Source organism: Diceros bicornis, chromosome 34 (genome assembly GCF_020826845.1).
Source record: "Diceros bicornis minor isolate mBicDic1 chromosome 34, mDicBic1.mat.cur, whole genome shotgun sequence".
Classification (NCBI taxonomy): Eukaryota; Metazoa; Chordata; class Mammalia; order Perissodactyla; family Rhinocerotidae; genus Diceros; species Diceros bicornis.
Window position 1 is genome coordinate 4,774,001 of NC_080773.1, and position 20,203 is coordinate 4,794,203.

Here is a 20,203-nt window from a genome sequence, read left to right on the forward strand (position 1 = left end):
CATAGAGAAGAAGTTTTCAAGTTTAATCAAGTCCAACTCATCAGTGTTTTCTTTCATGGATCATGCTTTTGATGCATCTAAAAATTCGTTGCAAACCCAAGGTCCCTTAGATTTTCTCCTATGTTGTCTTCTAAGACTTCTATAGCTTTGCATTTTACATTTAGGTCTATGATCCATTTTGAGTTAATTCAAAACTTCTGAAGATATAAGGTCAGTGTCCAGATTCATTTTTTTGCATGTGGATGTCCAGTTGTTCTAGAACAATTTGTTGAAAAGACTATCTTTTCTCCATGTAATTGTGTTTACTCATTTGTGAAAGATCAGTTGATTATAGTTGTACGGGTCTATTTCTGTTCCATTGATGTATATGTCTGTTCTTTTGCCAATACCACATTGTCTTGATTAATGTAGCTTTATAGTAAGACTTGAAGTTGGGTAGTGTCGGTTCTTTGACTTTGTTGTTCTTCTTTAATATAATGTTGATTATTTTGGGTCTTCTGGCTTTCCATATAAACTTTGGAATGAGTTGATTGATATCCATAAAGTAACTTGTTGGGATTCTGATTGGGATTTCATTGAATCTACAGATCAAATTGGAAAGACCTGATATCTTAACAATATTAAGTCTTCCAATCCATGAGTATGGAATATCTTTCCATTTATTCAGATCTACTTTGATTTCATTCAACTGAGTTTGGTAGTTTTCCTCATATAGATCTTGTACACATTTTGTTAGATTTACACTTAGGTACTTTTTTTTTGCTGCTAATGTAAATGGTTCTGCGTTTTTAATTTCAAATTCCACTTGTTCATTGCTGGTATGTAGGAAAGCAGTTTTCTTCCCTTATTGGATTAGCTAGGATTTCCAGTACAATGTTGGCAGTGATAAGAGGGTTCCCTGCCTTACTCCTGGTCGTAGGGGGAAATTATCTAGCTTTCCACCATTAACTATGATGTTAGCTGTAGAGTTTTTGCAGATATTCTTTATCAAATTGAAGAAGATCCTTTCTATTTTGCTGAGAATTTTTATCATAAATACATGTTGAAGTTTCTCAAATGCTTTTTATGGATCTATTCATATAATTTTGTGATTTTTCTTCTTCAGCCTGTTGATATGATGGATTATATTAATTGATTATCAAATGTTGAACCAGGCTTGTATACCTGGAATAAATCCCACCTGGTCATGGTGTATAATTCTTTATATACTGTTGGATTTGATTTGCTAATGTTTTGTTGAGGATTTTTGCATCTACGTTCATGAGAGATGTTGGTTTGTAATTTACCTTTCTTGTCATGTCTTTGCCTGGTTCTGATATGAGGTAATATCAGAGATATACAGATATCTAGAATGAGTTAAGAATTGTTCCCTCTGCTTCTACTTTCTGGAACAGATTCTAGAGGATTGGTACCATTTCTTCCTTAAATAGTTGGTAGAATTCACTGGTGAAACCATCTGGACCTGGTGCTTTCTGTTTTAGAAGCTTATTAATTATTGATTCAATTTGTCTAATAAATATTGACCTATTAAGATTATCTATTTCTCCTGGTATGAGTTTTAGTAGATTATATCTTTCAAGAAATTGGTCCATTTCATCTAAGTTATCAAATTTGTGGGCTTAGAATTAATTATAATAATCCTTTATTATCCTTTTAATGTCTATGCATCAGTAGTGATGGCTCCTCTTTCATTTCTGATGTTAGTAATTTTCATCTTCTCTCCTTTTTTCTGGGTTAGCCTGGCTAGGGGGTTTTCAATTTTTTTGATATTTTCAAAGAATCTGCTGTTGATTTCATTGATGTTCTCTATTGTTTTCCTGAAATCAATTTCACCTATTTTCTGATTTTTTAAATTTCTTTTCTTCTGTTTACTATGACTATAATTCGCTCTTCATTTCTAGTTTCCTATCGTGGAAGCTTAGATGATCAATTTTAGGCATTTCTTCTTTTCTTATATGCAGTCAATGCTATAAATTTTCCTATAATCACTGCTTTACTGTGTCCCACAAATTTTAATAGATTGCTTTTTCATTTTCTTTTAGTTCATTTAGTTCATTTTAGTTCAAAATATTTTTAAATTTCTATTGAGACTTCTTCTTTGACTCATGTGTTATTTACAACTGTGCTTATTCTCCAAATATTTTGAGATTTTTGTTTTAGCTCTCTTTCTGTTATTGATTCCTAGTTTCATTCCATTTTGGTCTGAGAACATCCTTTTAATTCTTTCAAATTTGTTAAAGTATATTTTCTGGCCTAAAATGTGTTCTATCATGGTGAATGTTCCATGTGAGCTTGCAGAATGTGTGTTCTGCCATTGTTGGATGGAATATTCTATAAAAGTTAATTAGATCCAGCTGATTGATGATATTGTCTAGTTAACTATATCCTTACTGATTTTGTGCTTGCTGGATCTATGAATTACTGGTAGAGAGATGTTAAAGTCTCTAACTCTAACTGTGGGTTTGTCTATTTCTCCTTGCAGTTCTATTAGTTGTTGTCTAAAACTATGATGATGCTCTGTTGTTAGGTGCATGCACATTAAGGATGGTTATGTCTTCTTGGAGAATTGACCCCTTATCATTATGTAATGTCTCTCTTTATTCCTGATGATATTCTTCACTCTAAAGTCATCTTTCTTTGAAATTGGTACTGCTATTCTAACTTTATTTTGAATGGTGTTTGCATGGTATATCTTACTATAGAAAGTAAAAGATTTACTTTTAATCCATATGTGCCTTTATATTTAAAATAGACAACATATAATTGGGTCTTGCTTTTTTATCCACTGTGATAGTCTCTGTCTTTTAATCAGTACATTTAGACCATTCACATTTTTTTTTGTGTGTGTGAGGAAGTTCAGACCTGAGCTAACATCCGTGCCAATCTTCCTGTTTTTTTGCTGAGGAAGACCAGCTCTGAGCTAACATCTATTGCCAATCCTCCTCCTTTTTTTTTTTTTCCCAAAGCCCTATTAGATAGTTGTATGTCATAGTTGCACATCCTTCTAGTTGCTGTATGTGGAACGCAGCCTCAGCATGGCTGGAGAAGCGGTGCGTTGGTGCACTCCCGGGATCTGAACCCGGGCCGCCAGTAGTGCAGTGCATGCACTTAACCACTAAGCCACCAGCCAGCCCTAGACCATTCACATTTAAAGTGATTATTGATATTAGTTGGATTACCATATTTGTAACTTAAAATTCATTGTTCTTGTTCTTTGTCTTTTTTTCATGTCTTCCATTCATTTTCTTTGCCGTCTCTGTTGTTCACCGAACATTTTATACAATTCTATTTTCTCTCCTCTCTTAGCATATCAATTATATTTCTTTTTTAAATTTTTTAATGTGGTTGCCCTAGGATTTGCAGTATACTTTTACAATTAATCCAAGTCCACTTTCAAATAACACTATACTGCTTCACTGGTAGTACAAGTACTTTACAATAGAGTATTACCAATTCCTCTCCTCCATCCCTTACAGCATTGCTGTCATTCATTTCCCTTACCCATAAACTATACTCCCTGAGTACATTTTTGCTATTATTATTTTGAACAAAGTATTATCTATTAGATCAAGTAAGAATAAGAAAAATAAAACATTTTATTTTATCTTCATTTGTTCTTTCGCTAAATCTCTTCCTTAATGAAAATCCAAGTTTCTAACCTATATCATTTTCTTTCTCTCTGAAGTGCTTTTTTTTTTTTTTTTTAACATTTCTTTTTTTTTTTTTTTTTTTTTTATTATTGATGTTTTAATGGTTTCTAACATTGTGAAATTTTGGGTTGTACATTTTTGTTTGTCCATCACCCCATATATGACTCCCTTCACCCCTTGTGCCCACTCCCCCACCCCCACTTCCCGGGTAACCACAGTCCAGTTTTCTCTGTCCATGTGTTGGTTTATATTCCACATATGAGTGAGATCATACAGTGTTTGTCTTTCTCTTTCTGGCTTATTTCACTTAACATAATACGCTCCAGGCCCATCCATGTTGTTGCAAATGGGACGATTTTGTCTTTTTTTATGGCTGAGTAGTATTCCATTGTATATATATACCACATTTTCTTAATCCAATCGTCAGTCGAGGGACACTTAGGTTGCTTCCACTTCTTGGCTATGGTGAATAATGCTGCAATGAACATAGGGGTGCATAAGCCTCTTTGGATTGTTGATTTCAGGTGCGTTGGATAGATTCCCAGTAGTGGGATGGCTGGATCATAGGGCATCTCTATTTTTAATTCTTTGAGGAATCTCCATACCGTTTTCCATAGAGGCTGCACCAATTTGCATTCCCACCAGCTGTGTATGAGGGTTCCTGTTTCTCCACATCCTCTCCAACATTTGTTGTTTTTTGTCTTGGTGATTATAGCCATTCTAACGGGCGTGAGGTGGTATCTTAGTGTTGTTTTGATTTGCATTTCCCTGATGATTAGTGATGTTGAGCATCTTTTCATGTGCCTATTGGCCATCTGTATATCTTCCTTGGAGAAGTGTCTGTTCATTTCCTCTGCCCATTTTTTGATCGGGTTGTTTGTTTTTTTGTTGTTCAATTGTGTGAGTTCTTTATATATTATGGAGATCAACCCCTTGTTAGATGTATGTTTTGCAAATATTCTCTCCCAGCTGGTTGGTTGTTTGTTCATCTTGATTCTGGTTTCATTTGTCTTATAAAAGCTCTTTAGTCTGATAAAGTCCCACTTGTTTATTTTTTCTTTAGTTTCCCTAGTCTGGGTAGGCATGTCATCCGAAAAGATTCCTTTAAAACCAATGTCAAATAGTGTGTTGCCTATATTTTCTTCTATGAGTTTTATAGTTTCAGGTCTCACCTTCAGGTCTTTGATCCATTTTGAGTTAATTTTTGTGAATGGCGATAGCACATGGTCCACTTTCATTCTTTTGCATGTGGCTGTCCAGTTTTCCCAACACCATTTATTGAAGAGACTTTCCTTTCTCCATTGCATGTTCTTAGCACCTTTGTCGAAAATTAGCTGTCCATATGTGTGTGGTTTTATTTCTGGGCTTTCAATTCTGTTCCATTGATCTGTGTGTCTGTTTTTGTACCAGTACCATGCTGTTTTGATTACTATTGCTTTGTAGTATGTTTTGAAGTCAGGAATTGTGATGCCTCCTGCTTTGTTCTTTTTCTTTAGGATTTCTTTAGCTATTCGGGGTCTTTTGTTGCCCCATATAAATTTTAGTATTCTTTTTTCTATTTCTGTGAAGAATGTCATTGGGATTCTGATTGGGATTGCATTGAATCTGTAGATTGCTTTAGGTAATATAGACATTTTAACTATGTTTATTCTTCCAATCCACGTGCATGGGATATCTTTCCATTTCTTTATGTCATCGTGGATTTCCCTCAATAATGTCTTGTAGTTCTCATTGTATAGGTCCTTCACCTCCTTGGTAAGATTTATTCCTAGGTATTTTATTCTTTTTGATGCAATTGTAAATGGTATTATCTTTTTGAGCTCTCTTTCTGTTAGTTCATTATTAGCATATAGAAATGCAACTGATTTTTGTAGATTGATTTTGTACCCTGCAACTTTGCTGTAGTGGTTGATTGTTTCTAACAGTTTTCCAACAGATTCTTTAGGGTTTTCTATATATACAATCATGTCATCTGCAAATAGTGAGAGTTTCACTTCTTCGTTACCTATTTGGATTCCTTTTATTCCTTTTTCTTGCCTAATTGCTCTGGCCAAAACCTCCAGTACTATGTTGAACAGGAGTGGTGAGAGTGGGCAGCCCTGCCTCGTTCCTGTTCTCAGAGGAATGGCTTTCAGTCTTTCCCCGTTGAGTATGATGTTAGCTGTGGGTTTGTCATATATGGCCTTTATTATGTTGAGGTACTTTCCTTCTATTCCCATTTTATTGAGAGTTTTTATCATAAATGGATGTTGTATCTTGTCAAATGGCTTCTCTGCGTCTATTGAGACGATCATGTGGTTTTTATTCTTTGTTTTGTTGATGTGATGTATCACGTTGATTGATTTGCGGATGTTGAACCATCCCTGCGTCTCTGGTATAAATCCCACTTGATCATGGTGTATGATCTTTTTAATATATTGTTGTATTCGGTTTGCCAATATTTTGTTGAGGATTTTTGCATCAATGTTCATCAGCGATATTGGCCTGTAATTTTCTTTCTTTGTATTGTCTTTGTCTGGTTTTGGTATCAGGGTGATGTTGGCCTCATAGAATGATTCAGGAAGTGTTCCATCTTCCTCTATTTTTTGGAATAGTTTGAGGAGGATGGGTATTAAATCTTCTTTGAATGTTTGGTAAAATTCACTGGAGAAGCCATCTGGTCCTGGACTTTTATTTTTTGGGAGGTTTTTGATTACTATTTCAATCTCTTTACTTGTGATTGGTCTATTCAGATTCTCCATTTCTTCTTGGTTCAATTTTGGGAGGTTGTATAAGTCTAAGAATTTATCCATTTCTTCTAGGTTGTCCAATTTGTTGGCATATAATTTCTCATAGTATTCTCTTATAATCCTCTGTATTTCCATGGTATCCGTTGTAATTTCTCCTCTTTCATTTCTAATTTTATTTACTTGAGACTTTTCTCTTTTTTTCTTAGTTAGCCTGGCTAAGGGTTTGTCTATTTTGTTTATCTTCTCGAAGAACCAACTCTTTGTTTCATTAATCCTTTCTACTGTTTTTTTGGTCTCAATATCATTTATTTCTGCTCTGATTTTTATTATTTCTCTCCTTCTGCTGGCTTTGGGCTTTGTTTGTTCTTCTTTTTCTAGTTCTGTTAGGTGTAATTTAAGGTTGCCTATTAGGGCTTTTTCTTGTTTGTTAAGGTGGGCTTGTATCGCTATGAGTTTCCCTCTCAGGACCGCTTTTGCTGCATCCCATATGGTTTGATATGGCATGTTATCATTTTCGTTTGTTTCCAGATAGTTTTTGATTTCTCCTTTAATTTCATCAATGATCCATTGGTTGTTCAGTAGCATGTTGTTTAATCTCCACATTTTTGTCACTTTCCCAGTTTTTTTTTCCTGGTTCATTTCCAGTTTCATAGCCTTATGGTCTGAAAAGATGCTTGTTATGATTTCAATCTTCTTAAATTTATTGAGGCTTGCTTTGTTTCCCAACATATGGTCTATCCTAGAGAATGTTCCATGCGTGCTTGAGAAGAATGTGTAGTCAGCTGTTTTTGGGTGGAGTGCTCTGTATATGTCTACTAGGTCCATCTCGTCCAGTTTTTCATTTAAGTCTAATATTTCTTTATTAACTTTTTGTCTGGATGATCTATCCATTGCTGTAAGTGCGGTGTTAAGATCCCCTACTATTATTGTGTTGTTGTTGATTTCTCCTTTTAGGTTTGTTAATAGTTGTTTTATGTACATTGGTGCTCCTATGTTGGGTGCATATATATTTATAAGTGATATGTCTTCTTGATGGAGTGTCCCTTTTATCATTATATATTTCCCTTCTTTGTCTTTCTTAACCTGTTTTATCTTGAAGTCTACTTTGTCTGATATGAGTATGGCAACACCTGCTTTCTTTTGTTTGCCATTAGCTTGGAGTATTGTCTTCCATCCTTTCACTCTGAGCCTGTGCTTGTCTTTAGTGCTAAGATGTGTTTCCTGAAGGCAGCATATTGTTGGGTCTTGCTTTTTAATCCATCCTGCCACTCTGTATCTTTTGATTGGAGAGTTCAATCCATTTACATTTAGGGTAATTATTGAAATATGAGGGCTGAATGTTGCTGTTTTGTCACTTATTTTCTGGTTCTTTTGCATTTCCTTTGTTTCTTGTCCCATTTGTTTTGGACTGCCAATTCAGTTTGGTTGTTCTGTCTTATGATTCTTCTAGTTTTCTCTTTGTTTATCATATGTGGTTTTAATTTGATTATTTGTTTAGTGGTTACCTTGAGGTTTGGGCAAAAAATCTTCTGTATGAGATAGTCCATTATCTGATAGCCTCCTATTTCCTTATACTAAGTCAATTCAGTCACTTTCCTCTTCCCCTTCTAAGTTGCTCTTGTTATTCCTTATTCTATCTTGTGTTGTGGCTGTGTGTTTACAGTGATGAGGTTAAATTTATTTTTGGTGAATTTCTTCCTTTGATCTTTGAGTTTAGTATTTAAGTGGTTGCTAACCTATTCCGGTAAAGATCTACTATTTCTCTGATTTTGTCTACCTACTTTTCTCCTTACTCCAAGCTTTGTGTTCCCTTTCTCTTCTTGTTTTCAGGCCTGAGGGCCTTCTTGAGTATTTCTTGTAGTGGGGGTCTCGTGGCCATGAACTCCCTTAGCTTTTGTTTATCTGGGAGAGTTACTATTTCTCCATCATATTTGAAGGATATTTTTGCTAGATAGAGTATTCTTGGCTGAAAGTTTTTGTCTTTTAGTATTTTGAATATATCATTCCAGTCTCTTCTAGCCTGAAAAGTTTCTGTTGAGAAATCCGCTGAGAGCCTGATGGGAGTTCCTTTGTACGTTATTTTTTGTTTTTGTCTAGCTGCCCTTAATATTGTTTCTTTGTCGTTGACCCTGGCTAGCCTTACCACTAGGTGTCGTGGTGAAGGCCTTTGTCTGTTAATATATATAGGCGTCCTGTTGGCTTCGCTTACTGGTATTTCCTGCTCCTTCCCCAGATTTGGGAAATTTTCAGCTATTATTTCCTTGAATAGGCTCTCTGTTCCTCTTTCCCTCTCCTCTCCCTCAGGAATACCTATAATTCTTATGTTACATTTTCTAATAGAGTCCGATATTTCTCGGAGTCTTTCTTCATTTCTTTTTAGTCTTAGTTCTCTCTCTTCTTCCATCTGGGGTATATCTGTATTCCTATCCTCTAAAGTACTAATTCTTTCCTCCATATTGTCAGCTCTGTTCTTTAAAGATTCCAGATTCTCCTTTATCTCCTCCATTGTGTTCTTCATCTCCATCAGCACTGATAGGTTTTTCTTTATGATTTCAATCTCTTTTGTGAAGAAACTCCTAATCTCATTTAATTGTTTGTCTGTGTTGTCTCGTATTTCGTTAAGTGTTTTTATGATAGCTATTTTGAAATCTCTGTCATTTAGTTTATGGATTTCTGTGTCTTCGGGGTTGATTTCTGGGTGCTTCTCATTTTGTTTCTGGTCTGGTGATTTCATATATTTTTGCATTGTGGTTCCTGTGTTGGTTTTGATTTTCCTCATCCTGGAAGTCTCTGGTTGCAATTTCCACCTGCCGCCACTGTCTGGTGGTAAAGGGCTGTGTAGTCTAAGCCCCCTGCGCTCTGCCCCAGTTTTTCTGCTGCGATCCGCAGTTTTGTTTTGTTTTGTTTTGTTTTTTTCCCCACTGCGATCCACGGGTCCAGTCCAGTTTGTTCAGGTCTGCCTCTGATCGCTAGAGCTGGTCGAGCTGCAGACTCCGGGTTGCGGGGAGGGGGGAGCTCTCTCTTTTGCCCTCTGGGTCCCTGACGTGGGAGGCTTCTCGTCTGCCTCTCTTTATCCGCTCTCTGGGTTGCTCAGATGTTGATGGTAGCCCTGTGGCTCCTCTGAGCCCTCTGTGTGGGAGTTTCCCACTGGCTGAGAGAGCCCGAAGAGCTACAGTTTCCCCGCCGAGGGCCGCCCCTCCCCCCTCTCTGGGAGCCGCGCGGACCGGGATCGCTGATCTGATGGGGAGGGAGCAGAGTTCTCCTTACCTCTCCCCACTTCCTCCGGGGGCCCAGCACGTTCCGTTCTCAGATGTGCGGCAGTGTGGATCCCTCTGCTCTAGCTTTTCACTGTCTGGGATTCCGTTGTTGGTCTGTGGCTGTTGCTTTTGTTGTATCTTGTGGGGGAAGAATTCACGGGAAAGCTCACTCCGCCATGATGCTGACGTCACTCTCCTTTAACATTTCTTACAAGGCAGGTTTGCTGGTGACAAATTCCCCTCAATTTTTGTGTGTGTGTCAAAGAAAGTTTCTGTTCTCCATCACCTTTGAAGGATAATTTCACTGGATACAGAATCTAGGTTGGTGGTTATTTTCTTTCAACTCTTTAAATGTTTAACTTTACTCTCTTCTTGCTTACATGGTTTCTGAATTGAAGTCTGATGTAATTCTTACCTTTTTCCCTCTGCAGGTAGGCTGTTTCTGCCCGCTCTGGCTTCTTTCAAGATTTTCTCTTTGTCATTGGTTTTCTGCCCTTTGAATATGATACGCTTTGGTGTAGGTTTTGGTATTTATCCTACTTGGTGTTCTCTGAGCTTCCTGGATCTGTGGTTTGGTATCTGTCATTAATTTTGGAAAATCCTCAGCTGTTATTATTTCAAATATTTTATCTTTTCTTTTCTCTCTTTCTTTTCCTTCTGGTATTCCCATTACATTTATGTTATATCTTTTGTAATTGTCCCACAGTGCTTGGATAGCCCATTCCATTTTTACATTTTTTTTCTTTTTGCATTTTAATTTTGGAAGTTTCTATCCATATATCTTCAAGCTCACTGTTCTTTATTTGGTTTTGTCTAGTCTACAAATGAGCCCATCACAGGCATTTTTCAGTTGTTACTCTGTTTTTGTTTGCTAGCATTTCGTTTTGATTTTTTTCTTAGTTTCCACCTCTCTGTTTACGTCATCCATCTGTTCTTTCACATTGTGCACTTTTTCCATGAGTCCTTAGTGTACTAATCATCGTTATTTTAAGTTCCCAGTCTGATAATTCCAGAATTTCTGCCAAATATAAGTCTGGTTCTCAAGTTGCTTTGCTGCTTCAGACTGTGGGTTTTTTTTTTTTTTTTTTTTGCTTTTTAGAATGATTGTAATTTTTTTGAAGAAAGCTGAGCATGATGTTTTGGGTGAAAGGAACTGAGATAGTATGATCAGAGAACATGCCTTGTATGATGTCAATTCTTTTAGGAGATGGTCTACGTCTCTGACTGTTCCATGTAAACTTGCAAGGAATATGCATTTTACTGCCGTTGTGGTAAGTGTTCTATAAATGTTAATTGATCCAGTTGGTTGATAGTGATCAGTTCTTCTGTCTCCTTGATGACTTTCTATTTGTTGTATCTTTAACTGGAAGAGATATATTTAAGTATTCAACTACAATTGTGAATTAGTCTATTTCTCCTTTCAGGTTTATCATTTTTTCTTCATGTATTTTGAAGCTATATAGTTAGTTGCACACATATTTATGATTGTAATGACATCTTAGTGAATAGACCTTTCTACCATTTATGTCATTCCTCTTTATTTCTGATAATTTTTCTTGCTCCTATCTTTTTTTTTTTTTTACTTTGAAATTAATATAAGCATTCCAGGTTTCTTTTGATTGGCATCTCCATGGCCCATTATTTTCTGTTCTTTTACTTTAATCTTCCAATATCAATATATTTTCAGTGGGTTTTTGTTGATACCATATAGATGAGTCTTTTTAAAATCCATTTTGACAGTCTCTGTCTTCTAATTGGTGTCTTTAAACCATTTACATTTAATGTAATTTATTGGTAGGTTTGGATGAATACCTCCCATTTTATTATTTGTTTTTTTTCCTAAGTTTTTAAAAAGGGTGTGTGTGTATAATTTTTGTGGTAAAATATACAACAAAAATGTTACCATTTTAACCATTTTTAAATGTACAATGTAGTGGTAGTGAGTACATTCACAATGTTGTATAATCACTGCCACTATCCAGTTCCATAACTTTTTCATCACCCCAAATGGAAACTCTGTACCTATTAAACAATAAATCCCCATTTCTCCCTGCTCCCAGCCCTGGGTAACCACTATTGTACTTTTTGTCCGTATGAGTTTGCTTATGCTAAGTACTTCATATAAGTGAAAGCACACAAATTTGTAATTTTGAATCTGGCTTATTTTACTTAGCATAATATGTTTAAGGTTCAACCATGTTGTAGCATGTATCAGAATTCCATTCCCTTTTAAGGTTGAATAATATTCCATTGTATGTATATGCTACATTTTGTTTATTCATTCTTCTGTTGATAGACATCTGGGTTGTTTCCATATTCTGGGTATTATGAATAATGCTGCTGGGAAGCTTGGTGTACAAGTACCTATTTGAGTCCCTGCTTTCAGTTCTTCAGGGTATATATCTGGAAGTGGAATTGCTTGATCATATGGTGATTCTATGTTTAACTTTTTGAGGAAATGCCAAACTGTTTTCCACTGAGGCTACATCAATTGACATTCCCACCAACAATGCGCAAGGGTTGTAATTTCTGCACATGCTTGCCAACACTTGTTATTTTTTGTATTCTTGATAATAGCCATTCTGATGAATGAGAAATGACATCTCATTGTGGGTTTGATTTGCATTTACTTAATAACTAGTGATATTGATCATCTTTTCATGTGCTTATTGATAATTCATAATCTTCTTTGAAGACATGTCTCTTCAAGTCCTTTGCTCATTTTTAAATTCAGTTGTTTATTGTTTGTTGTTCTTGAGTTGTAGAAGTTCTTTGTATATTCTGGATATTACCCTTATCAGATATATGATTTGGCAATCTTATTTTCTCCCACTATGTAGGTTGACTTTTCAATCTCTTAATAGTGTTCTTTGATGCACAAAAGATTTTGACTTTGATGAAGTCCAAATTATCTATTTTTTCTTTTTTCTTTTTTCCTATATATTTGGTGTCATATCTAAGAAAGCATTTCCAAAAGTAATGCCATGTTTTTTTCTAAGAGTTATATAGTTTTAGCTCTTTTGTTTAGGTTTTTGATTTATTTTGAGTCAGTTGTTATCTATGGCATAAGGCAAGACCCCAACTTCATTCTTTGGCTTGTGGATATACAGTTTTCCTAGTACCATTTGCTAAAAGGATGTCCTTTCCCCATTGAATGGTCTTTGCACCCTTGTCAAAAACCATTTGATCTTATATGTGAGGGCTTATTTCTGGGCTCTTTGTTCCATTCCATTGGTCTGTATGTCTGTCCTTATCTCAGTACCACAGTGTGTTGATTATTGTAGCTTTGTGGTAAGTTTTGAAATCAGGAAGCATGAGTCCTCCACCTTTATTCTTCTTTTTCAAGATTGTTTTGGCTATTTCGGGTCCCTTGAAATTCCAAATTCATTTTAAGATGAGTCTTTCTATTTCTGCAAAAAAAATCATTGAGATTTTGACAGGGCTTACATTGAATGTCTAGATAAAACTTTGGGTAATATCATTATCTTAATGATATTAAGTCTTCCAATTCATAAACACCAGATATCTTTCCATTTATTTATATCTTCTCTAATTTCTGTCAGAAATGTTTTGTTGTTTTTAGCACACAAATCTTTTGCCTCTTTGGTTAAATTTATTCCTATGTATTTTATTCTTTTTGATGCTATTTTAAATAGAAATGTCTTCTTAATTTCCTTTTTCGATTGCTCATTATTAGTGTATAGAAATACAACTGACTTGGGGATTTGATTTTGTATCTTGCAACTCTGCTGAATTTATTAATTAATTCTGTCAGATTTTCTTGTGGAATCTTTAGGGTTTTCTACATGTAAGATCATGTCATCTGTGAACACAGATAATTTTACTTCTTTTCCAATTTGGACACCTTTTATTTCTTTTTCTTGCTTAAATGCTCTGGTTAGGATTTCCAATACAATGTCAAATAGAAATGGTGAAAGCTGGCATTCTTGTCTTGTTTCTGATCTTAGGGGAAAAGTTTTCAGTCTTTCACCATTGAGTATGATTTTAGTTGTGGGTTTTTAAAACACGGCCTTTATCATACTGAAGAAGTTTCCTTATATTACTAGTTTGTTGAATGTTTTTATCATGAAAGGGTATTAAATTTTCTCAAATGCTTTTTCTGCATCAATTGTGATGAACATGTATATATTTTTTTAATTTTTTCTTCTATTAGTGTGGAGTATTACATTGATTGATTTATGTATGTTGCACCATCCTTGCATTCCAGGAACAAATCCCACGTAGTCATGGGGTATACTCTTTTTAATATGCTACTAAATTTGATTTGCTAGTGTTTTGTTGAGGAATTTTTTATCAATATTTTTAAAGGAAACTGCTTTGTAGCTTTCTTTTCTTATAGCATCTTTGTCTAGCTTTAGTATCAAAGTAATCTTGGCCTCATAGAATGAGATATGGAGGGGTCCCTCTTATTCAATTTTTTGGAAAAGTTTGAAAAGAATTGATGTTTCTTAAGTTTTTTTCATTCTTCTCTTTTCCCTTCCCTGCCTTCTTTTGCATATTTGAGTATGTGTTGTTATTTCACTTTAATCTATTTATTATTTCTTACATTTAAAAAACTGAAGTAAAATTTCTGTAACATAAAATTAACATTTTGATACAGGATCAAAACAGTGTGTTACTGGCATAAGGACAGACATATAGACAAATGGAATAATATTGAGAGTTCAGAAATAAACCCATATTCTTATGGTCAATTGGTTTTTGATAAGGATGCCAAGACCATTGATTGTGGAGGAATGGTCTCTTGAACAAATGGTACTGAGACAACTGGATATCCACATAAAATTAAGTTGTACCTGTACCTCACATCATGTGCAAAAATTAATTCAAAATGGATCAATGACCTAAATATAAGAGCTAAAACCATAAAACTCTTGGAAGAAAACATAGGAGTAAATCTTCATGACCTTGAATTTGGCAGTGGATTCTTAGAAATTACATTAAATGTATGAGCAACAAAAGAAAAAATAGATGCTTTGGACTCCATCAAAGTTAAAAACATTTGTGCATCAAAGTGTGTTGTAAGAAATATGTTACTTAAGATGGGTCTTTTGGATGATCAGTGAGGTGTGGCCATGGAATAACACCACAGAGAGGCATACAAAACTGAAAGAGATTTATTATACTCACAGGTTCTAGAAGAGTGATGCATGGCATGCCACTCAAGGGCTGTATGGGAGGAGCTCCCAGGGGGCAGGCTCAACCAAGCAGGTGGGGAGTCAAGAGAGAGGCAAGGCAAATGCCTTGATGGGCGTTAGGGTGGAAGATACAAGCAAAAAACATGAGGTATTTAATTAGTGTGTTTGAATGTCATTAGGTCATAATCAGAGGAGGGCAAGAAGGGAAACTTGTGGCAGGGACCAGCCTTTTTATACTGGTGCACCTGGTCACCTGGATGGGTTGTGTATAACCTGTTTGTGGGGATATATTGAGGCATAAGGAAAAGATGAAGTTTTAAAAAATTACAATATAGAAAGATCTTATCAAGAAAGTGAAAAATCAACTTACAGGAGGGGAAAAATGTTTGCAAATCATATATCTTGGTTTACTAAGTATCTAGTATCCAGAATATATAATGAACTCATACAACTCAACAACAAAAAGACAAACAACACAATCAATTATTTAGACTATATGTATTATACAGTTTTATTTAGTGATTGCTCTAAGGACTTCAATATACATACTTAAGTTCTCACATTTTACTTATAATTAACATTTTTTTTCCTGAAGTGGAATGTGGAAATTTTTACGTTCCCTCATTTATGTTATTGTTCATATGTACTGCATTTACATACATCATACAATGTTATACATTCTGCTTTCAAATTTTATGTACATTATAAGTAACTTAAGAGGAGAAAAATAATCTATTAAATTTACCCAGGTATTTACCATTTCTATTACTGCTCCTTTATTTATGATGTTCCAAATTTCCCCTGATATCATTACCCTTCTTCCTCAAATACTTGCTTTAGCAAGTATTTAGCATTTCTCTTAGATGAGGTTTAGATTTCCTTAATCTGAGAGTCTCTTTATTTTGCTTTTACTTTACTCCTGAAGGATTAGTTCCGCTGGATATAGAATTGTAGGTTGAGAGTCATCTTTTTTGGCCCCTTAAAAACATTGTGTCAATTTCCTCTCATCTCCATGGTTTTTGATGAGAATTCTGCAGTCATTCAAATAATTATTTCTCTATAAGTAATGTATCTTTTTTCTTGGCTGCTTTCAACATTTTTTTCTTTGTTTTAAATTTTCAACAGTTTAATCATGATATATCTGGGCACAGGTTTCTTTGACTTGATCCTTTTGGGTTTCATGAGTTATTGAATCTGTAAGCTTATGTGTTACATCAAATTTGGGAAATTTTTGGTTATTATCTCTCTCTCTCTCTCAATTATCTATCTAATGTACCACCTTCTTTATCTTCTTCTTATGGAACTTTAATGATATGAATATTAGACCTTTGGTATTTTTCCACTGGTCCCTCAGTCTCTGTCCATTTTTTTCAATTATTTTCCTCTCTGTTGTTCATATTTAATAATTTTTATTGATTTACTTTCAAGTTCAATGACTCCTCTGTCATGTCCATGCTATTGAGCTAATGAATTTTTAAAATTTTCTTATTGTATTTTTTGGTTGTAACATTTTCATTTTATTCTTCTATATATCTTCTATTTCTGTGCTGAGATTTTATAGCTTTTCATTCAAGAGAGTTGTCACTTATTTCTTGGAATATAGTTATAATAGCTGCTTTAAAATTTTTGATAGGTCCAACATTATGCAGCTCAGGTTTGGTGTCTGTCGATTGTCTTTTCCCTTGAGTAACACTGAGATTTTCCTGATTTTTCAAATGTCGAGTAATCTTGGAATGAATATTGAGCATTTTTAATATTATTCTAGCCTCTGAATCTTGTTTAAATCTTTTGAAGAATGTTTATTTTTGTTTTGTCCTGTCTTGTTTCAGAAGGAAATCAAGCCACTTATCTTCAGGCTGAAAGCTCACAGTCTTTGGATTCTGGTTCCAATTTAAATTCCATTTTCAAAGCTCTTACAGGGCTATTCAGATCTGTCCTCCATGTATGTCACCCAGTGTGCAGTGTGGGACCTGGGAGGCAATCTCTTTGGTAGTATAGTTCTTAACGCCTCTAGTATGTTGCTTAAGGTCAGATTCATACATATACAGCTTGAGTGCAAGCCCAGAAGTTCATACGCAAGCTCATAGAATCACTTTCTTGAACTATCTCCTCTCTACAATCTCCTCAACACTTTTCTGCTTCCAGAAGTTTCCTTCCTGGTCTTCTGACTAGTTTCCCTGCTCTACTGTTGAGTTCCTGCAACTGCATCTACCTCCAGGGTCAAGTGGCAAGATGACAGAGGATGATAGGAAGGAAGAAGGAATGTGGATTCTCCTCATGCTTTTGGGACCACAGTTCCTCTGGTCAGACAAAAAGAGTTTGATGTAGCCTATGCAAAAATAGAAGTATAAGGATGTACACCTGAAATTTATACAATGTTATAAACCAATGTTACTGCAATAAAAAAGAATAATAATAAAATAGTAATAATAAAATAAATAATAATAAAAATAAAATAAAAATAATAATATAAAATAATAATGAAAAAATTTAAAAAAGAAGAGAAAAAGGGTTTCCCTTTTTATGCCCCTTATTAGCCACTGTTTTGCTCTGTCACGCTCTGTCTGCAAGATTGTCTTGTGGCTGGAGCAGGAGAGAATGAAATACAAACAAATAAAAAAGGAGAGAATTTTCCCCATTGTCTCTGATTATAGGGTCTTCTTTTATGCTTTTCTGATCAGAAGTACAGGACTTGGGCCTTTTTCTGACTGTACCCAGTGCACAGTTCCAGGTTTTGGACTGCCTTTGAGTTCAGGCTGGAAAAACTAAAGTAGGGGAGGAAAATAAAGGAGATTTGCTGCTATTTTGGTGGCATTTGGATGTGTGTTTTCCTACTCCAATTTGCCTGCTGCCATTTTCTTTTCAGAATCCTAAGGTCGCTGATCCATCAATTCTGTCCAGGGTGTTAGTTGTAGTCAGTGAGAGAGATGGGGTGGAGCATGCTTACTCCAGGTTGACTGGAACTAGACTCAAGTAGCTATTTTATTCCCATTTTATAGTTCAGAAAACTGATATTCCAAGACGTAATTTTATTTTGTTTCCTTTTGTTTTGTTTCTCTCTGAAACCCAATAGTAATAAATGACAGAACTAGAGTATTAATTTATATCTTATTTCAATGTCCCTTATCTACCGTACCAACTGCTAGTCCAAGAAGTCTAGATTCAATCTGGAGATGTGGGTGCAGATGCCATGAGCTGCCTTAGCTCATTCCTAAATGACTTACAGCAGCAAGATCTCTTGAGTGGAGGTCAGGAAGTCTATATTGTATTATTTATTTGGCCTAAATCCTTAGTCAATACTGGTCCTATCTCAAGATCTCAGTTTTTTATTTTTAAAAATTATACTTAGAACTCTCTTTAATGATTCTCCCTGTGTTGACATTCTTCCATTCTATGATTGTCAGAAGATGTCTTCTAGAAAATCAGTAAAGGAAGAGACCTTAGGAGTCTGGTTTATACAAGAATTATCTCGTGTAAGATGAATGGAACTCAAGTTCTCTCTGACGTAATGATTAAGCAAGACTTATTAACACAGGGAAGGAGTAGGGTTGTGTTAGACAACTCTTGCTTTTATGGCCTCTAACAGCCTTTTTTCCATCTGGTTCCATCAGCCTCAACCATCCTTCCCATAAGTTCTATCCTTGTATTTCCATGAGGCTGTACCATCCTCCAGCTTGGGGGTGGACCTGAGACTCACTAGGAAATTGGCATATTTCATCCTCTTTATCATAGGGATTGGTGCAAGGATGGCCACATGATCCAAGCCTACCTAATCAGAGCCTTTTATTCTGGAACAATTGGGAAAGAGGAGCTTTTTTTCTCTACAATATTTATTAAGGTGGTAAAATGACAGCCTAATGTTCTGGATAGTCAACTTTGCCACAATGAGGGAAGAGCCTCTGAAGGGTGAAGCCAAGGCAAAAGGACCTAGAGCCAAGGAGACGGGGAGATACAGAGCCGTGAAGACATTGTTTGAGACTCTAGACTAAGCCATGTCAGAAGTCAACTGCTTTTAGTCCTCTTATTTATATACATCAAGAAAGTCTCTTTGTGCTTAGACCAGCATGAATTGAGTTCTTTCACCAGCCCAGACTGGCAACAGGGTGGCTAAGAGGAGAAACACCACAGCAATGGGAAGAGGCAGAGAATGAGCCTGGAGCTTTTGGAGACTGCAGAGGAGACACTAAGGTCCTTATAGTAGAGGTGGTCTTGCAGGAGTGATGAGAAATGAAGATACAAGAATAGACTGTGGCAAGATCTTGAACTATTTGTTCTACCCAGACCATGAAATTTGCATTTTTCTTCGAACAAAGGAGAATAAGGCTGATGCAGCATCAGGTTCTCAAAGAAGGCCGGTTGATCTGGCATCCAATCTTGTGTAGAGAGGGAGCAGAGATCCCCATCAAGTCTGGAGTGTGTTAGCCATTGGTTCCTCTGTCTCCGCTGTAGCAGTGCCCTAAGTGACCGAATATTGTACCAGGAGCTGGGACAATGGCTTCTTCTCAGGCACCCTGGAAAAACCAGCATTTGCATTTAGAACTTGGGAGCCCGAGGTCCCAAGCTCTAGTCCCACCCCAGCCTCACCCTTACTAGCTGTGGTAACCTTGGAATGAGTCATTTAGCTTCTAGGTCTTAGTTTCCTCAGAGATCTCAAGATTTTTTTTAAGGTACTAATGCCTGCTCTATTTAGCTGACATGATCCTTTGAATGTTAAATGAAATGCTGTCTGTGAAAGGGCTTCGGGAATAAGGCGAGTTAAGCCAGTCCGAGAAAAAGTTACTTGAGAGATGCTTAAGCAACTTCTGCTCCCTTATCCTGAGCCCTGCCACACTGTGGACATTGATGTCCCAATGCTTCACAGAAAAATGAAGCTTCCTGCTTCCAAAGAGCTCTGCCCCTGCTCTGGGTCACATTGGAGAGGGAAATGGCTTCAATTCCAATAGATCTAGGGTCGGACAATGGGAAATGGTAAATTGATCATGGTTGCCTTATAAGGTAGTGAGCTCTCCATCCTAAGGAGGAGTCAAGCATTGAAATAAATACCTGTAAGAGGGGTTATGGAGGTTCTATTTCCCCCCTCTGTAGAAAGCACCTCAGGACCTGCTCTATTTTGGATGCTATGGTCAGGTCTGCCCAGTCCTGAATGCTCAAGAATATGTATTCCCATATGTGATCTGCACAATGCCCTCCCATTAAAGACTTAAAAGTGTGTTGTCTCATGACAGGTTTGCTGTTATTTAGTACTTTTTTGGATTTTCAAAAGCACAGATCTCTCCCTTCTCCTCATGACTCCCATCCCCAGCCTTATGGTTCACAAAATCCAAACACATTGTCCTGCATAAGCAATAATGAAGAAATCTACAAGAAAAGATTCGTGCCACTTACTAATCAGTTTAGTAATGGAGGAT